This window comes from Petaurus breviceps, unplaced genomic scaffold, assembly GCF_028583685.1.
Source record: "Petaurus breviceps papuanus isolate PSGF00001 unplaced genomic scaffold, PetGlider_PUasm1.0 90842, whole genome shotgun sequence".
In the NCBI taxonomy this organism is placed as follows: domain Eukaryota; kingdom Metazoa; phylum Chordata; class Mammalia; order Diprotodontia; family Petauridae; genus Petaurus; species Petaurus breviceps.
Window position 1 is genome coordinate 9,870,337 of NW_027187358.1, and position 5,828 is coordinate 9,876,164.

Consider the following 5,828-nt stretch of genomic DNA (forward strand, 5'->3'; position numbering starts at 1 on the left):
GAGAGAGAGAGAGAGAGAGAGAGAGAGAGAGAGAGAGAGAGAGAGAGGGAGAGGGAGAGGAAGAGAAGAAAGAGAGAGGGAGAGAACAAAATAAAAAATAAAACAGAGAGAGAAGAGAAGGAAGCCTAGGACACAACTTTAGTTAGCATAATAGTTAGTTGGCACGATATCAGTGATGAACCAGTAAAGGAGACTGAAAAAGGATAGTTAGGCAGATAGGAAAACCAGGAAGGAATAGTGTCATGAAATCCCAGAGAGGAAAGAACATCCAGAAGAGGATGATCAATAGTGTCAAATACAGCAGAGAGGTCAAGAAAGATGAGGATTCGAAATAATAATTTCAAAAAAACCATAATATTAAGCAATTAAGAGATCATTGTTTAATGTGTGACTGACCAATAAGCTTATGAACCTGCATAGAGCACTAGTGTGATGCAGTTTTCCAGTGGCCTGGAGCAGGCCCAGACATTCTCTAACTAGCTCCGGTCTGCTAACCATGTAGTGAAAAAACTTCCTTGATTGCTGCAGCTATGGAGACAGAACTGGGCTGAGTTCAAAAGGCACTGGTCAACCAGAATTGGTTCCTTATGTTTACTGGTTTCTTCTTTGTGAGAGAAGAGAATGTAGCAGCTAGGTGGTTGTAATGGTAATAGAAATTTGAAGATCTTTCCTGTTCCTTAATAAGCCTAAATTGAACTTGAGGACCTTTTCTGATTTGAAAATATACTCTGCCCCCTAATAGGCTGCATGTGCTCACCTGGAGCCTGTGGTGGGAGGCTTGTTTTTCAGGAAGTAACAATTTTTGTTACTTTGTAGTCAAGTGAGTCATGAGGGTTGTCATGTTCTCTGACCCTGGAGAACGTTATGTATACCTCTGAGGCAAGGTTTTGCTTTGGGGCTCACTTTGGGAAGAGTTGTGTGATTTGACCAGATAAGACTCTGGGCAACCATTGAGCCCCCCGGCTTTGAAAACGCAGATGTTGGTGCTTTTCTCTCTGGTGACTAGCTAGGTATGGATGTGATGGTTAGACAGCTGGAAGCCCTGTCTGCTGAATTGTGTTATTTTTTCTGTATTTTTGTCTGCTTTTAACTTCTGTTTGTATTCTCTGAAGTTCAGGGTGCTGACTTTTCCCCCTGAACTAGGTAAATGATAATTATGTTTGATTAAACCAAGATTGTTAACCCATTTTGAGTTGCTTTCCTTTGGAGAAGCAGATCAAAGAACCTGTGCTAGCAGCCATTCTGGGTATGCTAGGGGGCTTGCTGCTACAGTGGTGCAGTGGATAGTGTGCTGGGCCTGGAGCCAAGTATAGATTAAGGGTTTTTGGTTGTTGGGATTTTTTCTTTTTTATGGATGAAGAAGACAGGCATATCTGAAAGCAGTAAGGAAGGAACCAGCAGAGAAATAAAGATTGAGGATGAGAGAAAGAGACAGAGATGGGGGGACAGAAACAGATACAGAGACAGAGAGACAGACCACTGTAATGGGAATGGGAATTTGAAGATCTTCCCTTCCCCTTAACAGACCTAGAGGGGAGTTTGAAGATCTCCCCTGCTGTGAACATAAACTCTGCCCCTGATAGTCTGAATGTGGTCATATGGAGCCTGTGATGGGAGGAGTTTGCTGAGGAGAAGCAGAGCCCACAGAGAAGCTGGGAGAGAGTGAGTCTGACAGTTGGAGAAAGTTGGGGTCAGAGGAGCTTAGGCAAGGAAATAGAGGTTTTGTGAGTAAATACTGATCACGTATTGGTTTGTGGGAAGGCTAAAGGATGTTGCTATATAATTGGCTCTAGATTTATGGCCTATACAAAATGGTCTGGTGGAATTACAAGTGACTGTACAGGATGATTATGCAAACTGGAGTTTATGGCAGAAATGTACCTTTAGGATTTTGGTCCAGGAAACTTCCTTCATCTGGAGCGTAATATACGCCTTTCAAAAAGCAGTTGTTAGCTGCATAGTGGGCTTTGGTAGAGATTGAACAACTGACTCTGGGCCATGAAGTGATATTAAGGCCTGGAATCCCACTTATGACCTGGGTAATGAGTACCCCAGCTTCTCACAGAATTGGACATGCCCAAGAGGCCAGCATAACTAAATGGAAGTGGTATATTCAAAATAGAGCTAAAACTGGCAAAAGTGGAGTTTCTGCCCTATGTGAATCTATAGCTAACATCAGCACTGAGGGACATGATACCTCCCCTGGATCAAGACAACAGTTAGTACAGTCCTTGGTAAGATGGAATGACAGTTATGATGGACTAACTGAAGAAGAGAAGAAGCACCCATGGTTTACTGATGGGACAGCAAAATATTTGGGCCAAAAAAGACATTGGAAAGCAGTAGCCTATAACCCATGTGTGGGGAGCCAAGCCAACCCAGGCACCCCTGCCCTTCTGTGGCAGAGTCTGAGATAGTGGTAGAGAGGAGCCCTGCAAGCCAGCAGCAGAGCTGAGAAGGAAAAGTTAGGTGAAAAGATAGATAAAAGTTACTTACCCAGAATTTGACGATCATAAACGAGACAGGACTCCAGTATGGTGGAAAACAGAGTCAACTTTATTCAGCTAAGAGTCCAGTTTATATAGTGTAAAAGTGCATAGTCATCATAAGCCACTGTCTTTGGGATTACACCATTGCCCTAGTTCCCATTCACCTCATACATGACAGCCATGTACTCTTTCCTTGTTGTCAGGGTACAAGTACTGGGCAGGATGTTCCAAACCTCCCTGGAACAGAATGGAGTTGTCCCAAGGCTTCTAGATAATGCTACGTTGCAACATTATGCTAGTTTCCCCTGAAAACACTGTGGGCTGCCTTATTCCCAAGCCAGGAGCACATACCACTCTTCTCATGGGGATGTGAAGCCCATGCCTATGAGCCTTCCTGGGGGATGGGGAACTGATCCAGGCCTGTCTAGCAGGGTCTTATGCTGAGAGGGTTTATACAGCCATCAGGGTCAGAGCCCCACTGGCCGTGGTCCTCTACACCCATGTACTAGAAGGACTTTAGAAAGTACTGGGGTAGGTGGAAGTAGTCAATATGCTGAGCTTGTGGCAGGGCATCAAGTCACTGGAACAGAGTGAGGACAGTGTCATATATTCTCCTGTGAATGAGGTTATGATAGTGAGTCCACGGACTCCAGAAGCACAGCTGACCCTATATTTGTCTCTTTTTTACTTTTTGTCTGTTAAACTTGTTTGTGAGATTTGTTTTCTGCAAGTTTGGTACCCTCCATCTGCAGATGCCTGATTTCTTAAGCCAGATGTCGCCCCCTCTCCATGACTGTGATGTGCCACTTCTGGACCTGGAGTCAACCAAGTTCCAGATAACAGCTAAAGAACTGACCTTTTGAATGTGACCTCCCAGACCTGTCATTGGCCAAGCTCTGGATGACAGCTAAAGAACTCAGCTCTCAAATGGGACCTCTTGGGGCAGGGACAGCTCTACATCCAATTTCAGCTTGAAGTAGCTTTGGAGAAGAGACCTTCACCCCGTACCCCAAGATTTTGAGCTCCATTCATTTGAGGGGGGAAGGATGGGGTGGTTGTGCCCAAGACCCAACCCCAAGCTATTGTTTTTGTGCAAAGTTTTTCTATTATCCATGTTATATGTTGCAGAGTTCTGTTGACACTAGTTTTTCTACCAGTTATCCCTAAACTCTCATTTATTGTTAAGGTATTTTTGCTATATAAGGGACATGAAAGATCTTGGGGCCAAATGTAATGGGAATGGGAATTTGAAGATCTTCCCTGCCCCTTGATAGACTTAGGGGGGAGTTTGAAGACCTCCCCTCCTGTAAAGATAAACTCTGCCCCTGATAGTCTGAATGTGGTCACATGGAGCCTGTGGTGGGAGGAGTTTGCTGAGGAGAAGCAGAGTCCACAGAGAAGCCAGCAGAGGAGTGAGTCTGACAGTTGGAGACAGTTGTGGTCAAAGGAGCTTAGGCAAGGAAATAGAGGTTTTGTGAGCAAATATTGATCACATATTGGTTTGTGGGAAGGCTAAAGGATGTTGTGGCTCTCAGAATTATTATGGCTTCTAAATATTTTTGGTACTTCAGCTTACTGGTTTTGGGATTCAGTTTTCTGGTGTTTAAATAAATCCTTCAACTTTATCCTCTATCTGGAGAGTCTGACATATTTCGCGATTGAACGTCATGTGATAGTTATAGTCACGGTCTCTATCGTGATCATGGGTGCTGTAAATATTGTATTGTTGCTACAACCACAGAGAGAGACAGACAGACAGACACACACCCATACACACAGACAGTAAGACAGAGAGAGTTGATTGAAAAGGCAATCTGCAGGAGAAGACAGGAGGGGATGGAAGCAAGGAGGCTTCCAAATCTGGAATTAATAGCCAGCTTGAACCAGCTCTTGAAAGTCAGATGTTAAGTTTTTGGTGCAAGCATTTACACCTCAGAAATTGGCAAACCTGGCATGGGTCTGGGAGCAGCAGTCTCACATCTAACTTGGAACTTTCACAGCCTGACCAGCAACCTTCATACCCCCCAAAATGGCATCTACTGTTAAAGATCAGTTGATTTTGAATGTCCTAAAGGAATACTAGGTTCCCCAGAACAAGATTATTGCTGTTGGAGTTGGTGTAGTTGACATGACATATGCCATCAGTGTCCTAAAAAAGGATTTGGCTGATGAACTTGCCATAGTTGATAGTAATAGAAGACAAACTAAAAGGAAAGATGATTGTTCTCCAACATGGCAGGCTCTTCCTCAAAACACCAAAGCTTGTTTCTGGCAAAGACTACAGTGTGACAGCAAACTCAAAACTGGTCATCATTACAGCTGGGGCATGTCAACAGGAGGGGAAAAGTCGTCTTAATTTGATCCAGCATAATATAAATATCTTTAAATTCACCCTTCCCAATATTGTTAAATACAGCTGTAATTGCAAGCTGCTTATTGTTTCCAATCCAATAGATATTTTGACATATGTGACCTGGAAGCTAAGTGACTTTCCTAAAAACCATGTTATTGGAAGTGGTTGCAATCTGTATTCTGCCCCTTTCTGTTCCCTAATGGGGGAGAAACTTGATGTCCATTCTTCAGGTTGTCATGGATGGGTCTTTGGGGAACATGGAGACTCCAGTGTTCCTGTGTGGAGTGTTGTGAATGTTGCTGGTGTGTCTCTGAAGAATCTTCATCCTCTTTTGGGAACTGATGCTGATGCAGAGAACTGGAAAGATGTTCATGGACAAGTAGTTGAAAGTGCTTATGAGATGATCAAGCTGAAAGGCTACACATCCTGGGCCATTGGTTTGTCCATAGCAGATTTGGCAGAAAGCATTATGAAGGAATCTTAGTAGAGTACATCCAATTTCCATCATGATTAAGGGCCTACATGGCATTACTGAAGAAATCTTCCTTAGTGTCCCATGTATTTTGGAGCAGAATGACATTTCAGATGTGGTGAAGGTAAACCTGAATCTGGAGGAGGAGAGCCATTTAAAGAAGAGCACAGATGCTCTTTGGGGAATCCAGAAGGAGCTGCAATTTTAAAACCTTTGAACGTGCTGCCATCAGGAGAAAGTGACAGTGGCTAAGGGTTATGTATGATGTGCTGTTCTTTTTTTTTCAAATGCTTTATTAACTTCTGATTTACATCATTCATTTCTGCCAGATTTTGAGTTACAAATTTTCTCCCCATTTTTCCCTACCCACTACCACAAAACAGCAGTCCCACAGGATATCCCCTCCTCCAATCTGCTCTCTCCCATATCTTCTCCCATAACCCCTCTGACTTTCCAGTAGGGCATGGTGGATATCTATGCCCCAGTGCCTGTATATCTTATTTCCCAATTACAT

General features: G+C 43.5%; 1 pseudogene; it reads left to right on the plus strand.

Moving 5' to 3' along the window:
• Positions 1–4,602: 4,602 nt before the first annotated feature.
• On the plus strand, positions 4,603–5,522 carry LOC138148929 (L-lactate dehydrogenase A chain pseudogene; annotated as a pseudogene).
• Positions 5,523–5,828: the final 306 nt, after the last annotated feature.